Source organism: Alligator mississippiensis, chromosome 1 (genome assembly GCF_030867095.1).
Source record: "Alligator mississippiensis isolate rAllMis1 chromosome 1, rAllMis1, whole genome shotgun sequence".
Taxonomy (NCBI): domain Eukaryota; kingdom Metazoa; phylum Chordata; order Crocodylia; family Alligatoridae; genus Alligator; species Alligator mississippiensis.
This window is the reverse complement of record NC_081824.1, coordinates 430,615,037-430,626,286: the sequence shown is the minus strand read 5'-3', so window position 1 is coordinate 430,626,286 and position 11,250 is coordinate 430,615,037.

Sequence of the window (11,250 nt, the reverse complement as noted above, 5' to 3'; positions counted from 1 at the left end):
TTCTCTTTTCAGACATATTATACAGATGTCACCTCCATAGCTGCAGGTTTGGTCATAATGGAATGAACAGGCTTTGTGGTAGTCCATTATACACCATTACAGAACACTTAAAATGATAAAGCTGGTTGGGACTTTAACTGGACCTCTGAACTCCTCCTACAAAAGCACCTGAATTCACCAGATGATTACTTAACCAATGATAATATAAAGGAGGAGATTTGGCACAAGCAGTTAAATGACAGCATGCTCTTAACCTAACATGTCAATATAATTAATATTTGGCTGACTACAATATTTCAAAGCAGAAGATGCAGTCTTTTGTGGATCAGTAATTCTCTGGTGTCCGTCAGCTATTTGTGCAGGGCAGCTCAGAAGCAGTTCCACTATAACCCATTCTGATTAATGCTACAGTGAGTTTTCCTGACACCTGTCATTTTGCTCCATAGGCGAATGACTGAAGAGGATGGACTTTCACCCAAGTGTAGCAACCACCACACCAGTCCATTATAATAAAACATTAACTATCTTCCTCAGCAGGTGAAGTGAAACTCTAACTTGTTTTCTTGAATTAATTCTTCTCTCTCTGTTCCAGGTCCTGTTGGCCACCTCCTCTTATACAAGACAACATAAATAGTCCCAGCTGAGGATGGATTTCTACAGATCTTCTCAAACTTCCTTGGAAGAGCAGTGTTTTGTCTTAGTCAGGTCACTGGTTTCTCACACTGTATGATTACACTTTGGGAAAGGCTGATTCTGGGCAATAAACACTGAACGTACCTGAAGCATTTTAGAAAGAATAAACATGCTAGTGAGTCAGGATGACCAGTAAAGATAATATATTGGCCACCCACATCATTCTCAGCTACTCATAATTAATTCCTTCTCTAAGTTTGCTCTCCATTGTTTACTTTCTTGGTTTTCATAGTTTATCATTAATGCCTTAGGACTTCCAGTTCCCCATTTCTATTTTGTTTTTGTCCCCATGTGGGCGTTGTTGTTTCTTTTGCCCAATATGTGCTTAGACTGCACCAAACACCACAGATTGCTTATAACGGAGCTTTTAACTTACACAAGTGTCCTGTTAAAAATATCTTACTTAACGTAAGACCACACAGGAACACTGAAATTTTTCAGAGGTGGCACCAGGAGCTAGCTCTGTGGTTACTGGTATTTTCTCTGGATGAACCATCCCCATGACTTAGATCTGAACAAGAAGGACTGCTGGCCAAATCCATACCTAACCCAAAATACCAGTGCAGCCCTCCGTACATATTATAAAAGTTATAGCAAAAATTAGGGATGTGCTTCTGGGCTGCAATAGGTTGAGACCTGTGACAACTAAACAAACAGAACAGCAAAATGACTAGAAAGGAAGGTCAGGGTAAGAAGGAAAGAGAAAATGGGGTAGTAGGTAGAGAATCCACACATGGGTAGGAGTGACATGCTAGAAAACAATTTCTTACATGTGGGTGTCTGTGTGTCATTTGGGAGGAACAAATTCACCAGGAGAGGTAGAAGGGAGGTACATATCACATGTTCAATTTTGTGACTCCGTTTGGTGCACAGGAGACCCCCCCCCCAACATAGCAGATGGGCTGGGTGAGTCAGTCTGTTTGGTCAGGTTTTCATACCCTGTTGTTCTTGTAGTTTTATCTGGTTCACATGTTTTCAACAGGGTTAATGGAGTTAATGTAAGTAAATCTTTAAAAAAAAAAAAAGAACAGCCTTTGAACTCACCATTCATTTATTCTGCACAAGCTCTCCTCTTATCCTCACTGAAGGTATACTTGTGTAAAAGCACACATGTCCTAAATTATAGAAAGATAATGCTGATCTCATTCAGACAAGATGTCAACACATTGTTATACACACAGAGGCTGACAAATTCAGTGAGAGTTCTCCCACTGACTCCTTGGGCTTTACTTCCCAGTTAACCCCAATATTGCATTCTCAGCTGTAAAGCTTGTACTTTCATACATGTATTACCATGTAGCCACCATTGTTTTCAGAAGAGTTATTCATTTATTTGTGGGACAAAATACACTTTCAGAGTTTACAGTAACCTGTTATCCTTGTATTCAGGTGACAAAGATTCTTTTTTTCCAGCATCTCACCAACCAGAGATAGTAAAATCTCACCTATAATATAGACTGAGTAGCACTATCAGAAAATAAAACAGACATTGTAAGAAGAGGGAAACACCATGGCTTTGATGTGGTTATTTAAAAGTTTGGTTAGAGGTCTCATATTTGAGCCAATTTAGCAGAAGAATAAGTAAAGCAATTAGTGCTATAATTGCACTCACTTTGAAATGCTAATACATCAGAATGACCCTTAGTTTATCAGTCTGAACAACGGCTGGAGAAGACTCAAGGTGAAAATGAATGTGTCACACACTTCCAAAACTAATGGCAACTTGCATGGGAGCACTGAACTCAGAAGGACATCATTATGTCATCCTCATGTTATTATCTGACTCCTAGCCCCCACAGGATTTCTCTCACATCAGCTTGAGACAATTACTGTCCCAGATGGTAAATTCTTATAATCTTGCAGGTCCTATATACAACACAAAATGTCTGTGTTAAAAAAAACTCACTGTGAAAAACAAAGCCAGCCTACACTGGTTTGACATACTGCATCGGCAGCACTCATCTCCCTTGTTTTTTACATGTGGCATGCTATAGGATATTTTTGCTTTGCTTTCATAAAATGCTGTGGTGCATGAGGAGGTCTGGAGAGGATGATGCTTAGAATGCTTTGGATAAATGGTTGCCTGTCAACTCAAGGGACTGGATTCAGGAGCTTGAAAAGCCCCTTTTAGATATATAAAACTGACCAGAAAGAGACTGTTAAATTCCTAAGTCATGTCTAGTTTTGTAACAGAACGTTGTTGGTCCATGCCTGGCAACCAAAATGTTTTAAAACAATATTAGGCTGAATATAAATTTTAAGATGTAGTAGGAGTGCTATTATAAAAGGGATGGTTCAGGAAATATGCAAGAAGTAAGTGGCTTTAAGGATATATCCTTTATTGGACCAGCTGAATAAATGGGAGAGATGTTAGATAAGCTTTCAAACAAATTGCCCTTCCTCACCTCTGGGAAAGAAGTAGAGACAGCCTAAGCTAAATACCAGCTAAAGTAATTACTTTTGCTTAATTCCATTACATAAACAAAAATAGTCACTTTAAGAAATGGAAGAAGTCTGTAAAATGTGGAACAAAGAGAAGTTATCAGCAGTAGCTACAATACAAACAGAATTTAAAAATGGTTCAATGGGTAAGACAATTTTGTTTTTCTACCATAGATGGGGTTTCATACTATTGACTTTTCAATAATAACTATTCAATCAACCACTGCCTTCTATTACGTTAAAAGAATTTTATCCTACAGCAGAACTTGGTCTGCTCTGATCTGAACTCAAGACTCAACCCTGGGGCAGAAGATTCTCAATCACGGGTCAATGTACAAATAACGGAGTGAGCAATGAGCAGGAGAGCCATACTGTGGTTCCTCAGAGATTCACCTTTAATGTCAACAGTAAGGAGCTTTCTAAAAGAGTGCTAGAAAATCTAAAGTAGCAGTACTGGCTTGTACAACAGTGCTCAGAAGTCATTGTCTTATTTCACCATTATACCAGAAATCGTCAGAGTTAAGACTGATTTGGGATGCAAACCAAAGCCTCAACCACTTTAAGAAATAGAGCTTGAAACAGTAGAACCTGTCTGTTCAGATGCCAACATTTGATTAATAACTCCCTGGTTACTTAACAGAGGTAGATGCTTTTATTTTTATACTGACAGCAAGATGTAGTAAAACATTCTCTCACTCTGCTTGAATACTTCATAAGACGGATTCCTCTTTTAATGAAGCAACATGGGAGCAGAAAACTTGTATGTAGGAGTGTATGGTACAGAGTTCGCTAACAGATGCTCCCCAAACCTCTGATGTATCTTCTTACATGGAATCATAAGGCTGGCAGGTACCTCCAGGTCACCCAGTCTGATCACAAGGTATCGTTAACTCCACAAAGAATTTGGTTTTGTCTAAACTACCATTAGCTTTGAAACCACTGTTAACAGTGACTCATCTGGGAAAGCATAAAGATGTGCCTACTGCTTCAAGGAGCTGACAGATGCATAGATCCCTGCTCTAACTCTTAGCACTTCACAGAAACCTCCATGAGTTAGAGCAACCCCCCTCCCCCAACCAACAGATATCCACCTGTTGGGTCGGGGGCAGGAAATCAAGCTCCACTTTGGAGCTGATCCAGCAAAGGAGCCTGCCTGAAGTCAATCTCCCCTAGCCCCACACCACTGCCTCCAGGCTCTGATGCTGTTTGCAGGATGGGAGGGGGAGGGAGCTGCAGCACAGGGTTTGCCCAGCCTGAGCTGGAGGGGAAGGGGATGGGGGGATGGGGGGATGGAGGGTGGAGCATGAGGCCGGGGGCTCCAATCCATCCACCCCTATCCAGCTCAGGCCTGGCAAACCCCAGCCCATAGCTCCTTCCACCCCCTCCTCCCCCATCCCTTCCTACAGGCAGCACCAGGGACCTGGAGCACCTGAAGCACCTTCATCTGATCCCTCGCTAGAGAAGGATTATTTTGTCATGCGATCAGCCACTTTTAAAGTGTTCTGCAACTGTGCACTTCTGTCACAGCACAGATATAGAACACTTTCAGGGTAACCGTGCGACACATTTCACTTCTGTCAGTGCCCTCAGTTTCTCCCCTGGCTGGTTTGGCACACTGATGACTAAATGACATGTGTCCCTGAGGATGGCTCAAGGACTAGTGTTTGCTTTTTTTGTTTGTTTGTTTCCTATAGCTCCTGAAGAAGAGATCTTTGCCTTTGTTCAAAATACCAAAATAAACCAACTAAACCACCAAATCAACCAGCTAGGCAGCAGGGAACCTGAAACATAAGAAAGAGGAAACTTAGGGACCCTACTGAAGGCCAGCAAATTATTTCTTCTGAGAAATTATTTCCCCTGAGACTTCTGCCTTCCAGCAACACATTCTACATCTGCTCAGTTTAGTGTACAGAACACAAGAAGTGCCACAGATCCATCCAGCAGCTCACAGTGACAGTGTGGGAAAAAGCAGGGCCTATTCAGACTGTCGTTCTTTCTCTATAGTTTTCAGAGTCCTTGGAAATCCTAATTTAGAACTTTTATTCCTATTATATTTAATATCCAGTGATGGATTTATCCTACCTGAATTTGCCCAATCCCATTTTGAACTAGGTTAAATTATCAGCCTTTACAGCATGTTACGGCAATGAGTTCTATAAGTTAATTATACGCTGGGTGAAAAAATATACTTCCTTCTGTTTGCTTTAAACCTGATACCTAATAATTTCATTCTGTGTCCCCTAGTGCTAGTATTGTGAGAAATAGTAAATGTCTATTTACTTTCTCCACAGCATTCATGATTTTATAGATTTCTACCATATCCCCCTTCAAAGGTACCAGGTAACATGGTATCTCTCTGGGACTGTGTAATCAGGAGAAGGTCCACCAAGCCATAATAAAAATAAATCAGCATGGGGCCAATGCATCATTAATGGGCATGTTACCTTGGAGGAACATACTGCCTTAAAAATATTTTCATTAAAGACTCCATTTGAACATCACACAAATAATAGATTAAGAGGTATATCCCATTTGGTAATAGTCCTTTCTGGTCATGTACACCTGGGCTGGGTTTTTGGTGGAAAAAGAAGACACAAGATGGACACATGGGAATCCAAGTTGTTGAAATCTCTCACTGATCTCTGGCACATGGCCTCTTTGCTCCAATGCCCCTGCATCACAATAAATACTGCCAGTCACACAATCAAGTCAGGGATTTCTCAACCCCAAATACATGCCTGGCTGACTGGTAACTATGGAGGAAGGCCATCTGCAGGACTACCTGTTCTCCTTGCTTTGATGCATGCTGTAATCCAGGGGTTGGCAACATTTTGCAGCAGGGGTTGCTTTAACAGAACTTAGCTCAGAGTGTGGGTTGCTTCCAATCCAGCTTGCACTGCTAGAGCCAGAGCCACCCCCTGCCCCTCTTGGCAGTGCCCACCCAGTCCCCACACAGGTGAAGCCCCCTGCAGCAGCAATGCCCCCAAAGACCCCTGCCACCAAAATGCCACAGACACCCCACAGCTTTGTGAGCCAGATAAAATGTTTTCACAAGCTAACCCCTGCTCTAATTAGCATGATCAGATGCAATGTTGGGGCTGTCTGAAAACAGAACTAAAGAAGTGACTCAGCCCTTTCCCACTCATCTGTCCAAAGGCATCTTACTCATAGCGAACACCTTCCTCAAGAACTGTGTGGAGCTAGATAAGATGCATTCAAACTATCATTTGCAGATAATATGGGTAATCAGAGAACATCCTCAAGCAGCCTGTTGTAACTATCCCAGATATAGTAATTGCTTTTCTGCTTCAACAGAAAGTTTTCTTATTCTTCAAAGGATAACACTGACTTGGCCTCCACGAGAAAAAAAAACAACTTGGAGTTAATGCTGATACAGAATGAGCAATGGGACCTTCTATCTGCAAGGCATGGATTTTGCAGCATCTTTTCCTACAAGACCTTCTGGCCTCTCCTGCACAATTTCAGGGACAGCCTCGCCAACAGGTTCCTACCAATCAGCTGCTGCTGAGCGGTGCTCACGCTGCTGCCCAAGAAGGGAGACTTTGGCTGCATTAAAAACTGGCCAGTGGTCTCCCTGCTGCACATGGACTACAAGATTCTGGCCAAGGCACTGGCAACCCACCTCCACACCATCACCACCTTCATCACTGGGCCTGAGCAGAGCTATTGTATGCCGGACAGGACCATCCAAGACAACCTGTTCCTGTTGTGTGACGTACTCACAGCCGGCGAACTCTTCCGCCTAGACATTGGCCTCATCTCTCTGGACCAGGAGAAGGCCTTTGATCAGGTGGGCCACACCTACCTCTTCCAGACCCTGGAGGCCTTTGGCTTTGCGCCAGGACCCACCAGGTCTTGTATCAAGATACTTCCAGCCTGCTCAAGGTGAATGGCGTGCTCTGTGCCCCATTCCCCAAGTAGGGGCATCCGTCAGGGCTGCCCCCTTTCAGGCATGCTATATGCCCTGGCCATTAAGCTGCTTCTGCATGCATTGTGGTGTCACCTGAGTGGTGTGGCCTTGTCATCAGCCACGGGCCCATCCATTGGCCCTCCGTTCCAGCTGTCAGCATATGCAGACAATGTGACCATCTTTCTTAACACCCAGGAAGACGTGTGGACCCTAAGAGACTGCCAGTGAGCCTATGAACACGCCTCCTCAGCCCATAACAACTGGGCCAAGAGTGATACTCTGCTGCTTGGTGCGTGGATCAGTGCGAACCCCCCCCCCCCCCCCCGGATTTGCCAGGGGGCCTCACCTGGTGCCCTGAGGGCCTTAAGGTCCTGGATGGGGCCACTTACCATCATGGTGCACAACTGGGACAGCCTTGAGGAAGGGATAGAGGCCCACCTACAATGGTGGTGCTGGCACCTACCCAGCCTCTCCTACTGTGGACGTGTCCTCATCGTTAACAACCTAGTACTGGTGACCCTGTGGCAACAGTGCACCATACTCGACCTGCCACAGGACCTACTCGAGAGGCTCCAGGGCCTCCTGGTAGATTTTTTCTGGGATGGGCACCACTGGCTTCCATGAGCTGTCCTTTACCTACCTGTCACCAAGGGGGGCCAGAGCCTGGTCGACCTGGTGAGCAAGGTGGCCACCTTCCGCCTGCAAGCCCTTCAGTGACTCCTCTATGGTGAGAAGCACCTACCCTGGCAACAACTGGCATGCTGGTTCCTGCAGAGGGTGTGGGACTTTGCCTTTGACCAGGAGTTCTTCCTGCAGGACCTCATGTTCCTGAACTGGGAGGTGCTTCTGGCTTTCTACCGAGGCATGATACGAGCCTGGCAAGCTACCTTCCACCTCCAGCCCTGGGCCTGGCAGCTGCAGTTCCTGCAGCGGCTGAGGGAACCCCTAGTGCACAACCCAGCCCTGAGGAGCGCCATGCTGAGCCTGGCCTGAGGCCCTGACCACCCGGCTAGGCATACGTTCTGTCCACAGCGTGGGCCATCTCCAGTGTGATATCCAGGCTGCCCTCCCATCAAAGGCAGTAGCCACCCTGGATGACCATCTCTGAGCACGCCAGGTCCCCCACGCTGCGGATGCCCTGAGCGAGGCTTTTCCTGTGCCGCCAGTCACCCCAGCCATGGCCAGTGAGCTGGCCAGCGGGCCTGACACCCTGATGACGCTCACTGTGCCTCCTGATAGTGACATGGGTTGCCCCTTTTCTTTTCTGTCACGTAGAAGCCTATATGTCTGGGTGGTTCATGTCCGCCATGCCCAGGTGCTGGCGGGCTGCCCCAATACACCATGGCTATGGTGTTTGGGGCCACCAGATTCCCCACCAGCCCACCTGGCTTGGCGCACATTGCATAAGCCACCAACTGCCAAGAAGACTGGTGACCTCCAGTGGCGGTTGCTGCACAACATCCTAACCACTGACACGTTTGTGTCCCACTTTGACCCAGCTGCCTCGGCAATCTGCCCCTTCTGCCCCGGGGGCATTGAGAAGAACCTCTTTCATGCCTTCCTCAGCTGTCCCCACCTGCAGCCGCTCTTTGTCACCCTTGAGCCACCACTGTGGGTGCTGGGCAGGAGCCTCTCGGAGACCACCTACATGTGCTCCTACCCGTACTGGGCAGCTGAGCAGGTTGCTGTCTGCCTGGCCAACTTTCTACTGGGTCAGGCCAAGATGGCCATCCTCAAGAGCCGCCGCAACCAGCTTGCTGGGACCGACTCAGATGATGCCCTGCGGCTTTTCAGTCTCCTGGTATGGGTGCACCTCTCACTGGATTTTGAGCACGCTGTGCTCTGGTAAGCGGTGCCCACCTTTGAGGCATGCTGGGCCCTTGAGGGAGCATTGTGCTACATGGAGGATGGCCATCTTCAATACGTGCTCTGATACTATGACTGGTCTGGGTGACCAAGCAGGCTCCATGTCAGACTGCAACTCCCAGCTCGTGCCGCACGCTGAGCTTTTACCAGGCTGCTTTTTACATTTTTCTTTGTGTGGGAAGTTGAAGGTGTTGTCAAGTGCATGATTGGATAGAGCAGGGTAGGAATCATTTGTTTATAGAGGGCTTTGGTCTATACAACCATGTGGCCAGTGTCCCGATCACATAACGGCATGGTAGGCATGACATGTAATTCAACCAAGGTGCCTGTCACAGTGTGATGTTATGAATGTAATGACATGGTGCTCTTGGTTTGATGGTAATTTGTTTGTCTTTGCTTTGTATATTGGACCTGGACCCTGGAAGGGCCAACTTTTTGTACCCTGAACACCTGAATAAAGTAGTTAAAAAGTCAAAAGTCCTTCCCTCCTTCCTTTCTATGTTGAACTCATTCATTTCATGTTTACTGGCCATATCTACATGAGATGCTGACTGGGCAGTCGTTACTGGGGGGCTATTCACTGCACAGTCATTTAGTACTTGTATAAACAAGTACTAAATAACTGCACTGTTACATTCAGTAACACTGAATGGCTTTTTCATGATGGTGACTGCAGTAGCCCCAGATTACTGTGCAGTAGCTTTGTGTCATTCTTCCTGCCACGCAAAGCTACTATTCAGTAGTCATGGGCTACTGAACAGTCAGTGTCTCATGTGGACGTGGCCACTGCCACCCAAGTTACCTTCCAGCTTCACAATCTCAGCCAGGTCCTTTTTGTTTGAGAGCAGAAAGTCAATAAGAACTTCCCACCTAGTTGGCCTACCATCTGTATCAAAAAATGATCTCCAGCACACTCAAAGAAGTTGCTGAGCTGCTTGTTCACTGTTGTGTTTCCCTCCCAGCAGATATCCTGATAATTAAAAGCTCCTCACCAGAACCAAGTCCTGGAATTTAGAAGTATCTATTGGTTGTTTAAAAAAGGTCTCATCCACCTCTTCCTCCTGGTTTGGAAGCCTACAAAAGTGCCCACTATAATAGCTCACTGATCTGCCCTCTGATCTTTCCCAGAGACTTACATAGGCATAGCTTACTAGTACCCTTCTACTGCACCATACCACCAGAGTGGTATAATAATGCTCATAGTCACTCACAGAATGGTTCAAAACTGCTCCTTTCCAGTGTAGTTTCTGTTCCCCTCTCCTTCTCCTTTTTCCTGCCTGATTGCTGCACTCATGCAATCAAAAACTGGAAGAACATAAGCAGCTGGGTACCTGAGAGTGTGAATACATTGGACAATACAGTGTTGTTCCAGGGCATTCAGAAATGAAACTACTCCAACCACAAGTGTGGATAAAAGAGCTGCCAAGCTGGCCAGCATAGAATATATTCTGAACGTAAAGTAAATCTATGCATTAATTGTCATCAGCAGATTCAGCAAAAAGTAAGTTTAGATTTTCATGTATATATTCAATACATTCATACATAGGAGGAAGGAAACAGACCATAATGGGAGAACACCAAATGCCACCATCACTTTTAGTGTTAACAAACCTTGGCCACCCCTGTGGATTAGCAAAGCAGGTATTTATGACTAAGCAGTTTGGATTCCTGGAGTTTTGTGGAAATCGTTTTCTACCTTTGTCTTCACATTGGCATGGGACACTTGAGTTCCATACCGAGTTCACAATTCAATCCTAACCAGCCGACTGAAAAAGCTCAGCATGTCATGTAGCCAAAACTGCTAATTTTTGTAGTTTCCTCCCAAAAAAGTTATGGCACCCAATACTCATCTCAGTTAAGCAATTTGAGTTTAAAAGATTTTTTTTTTTTTAAATTCAGACATTATGGGTGTTAAGTGAAATTTTAGGTTATATTTTTATTATATGTTTACCTATGCAACCATACCTAGTTAAGATTAGAGAACAGTCTAAACTTCATCCCAACAACCATATTTGCACCTGAACTTCAGGATAGTTCCTTGCTGTATTTGGCTAAATACAGCCATTCAAAAAGCCTAAGCCTCAACTGATTCAACCTTTGCAAGTTAGTCTAACCTGTGTAGATTGAACCGATTTGCAAGTGAATAGACATCCACTTTTGATTCCAGAATAGCAGGCACATGCCTGCAGTGGCTCAAGCTAGAAGCTGGGGGGCACTAGAGTGAGCCCTCAGCTGCAGGGAAGATGTGCTGAGGTGGGGGGGAGGGGTGTGGCCAGGCCTGGTAGGCTGAGTATGATTGGGGGATGGGTTTAAACCCC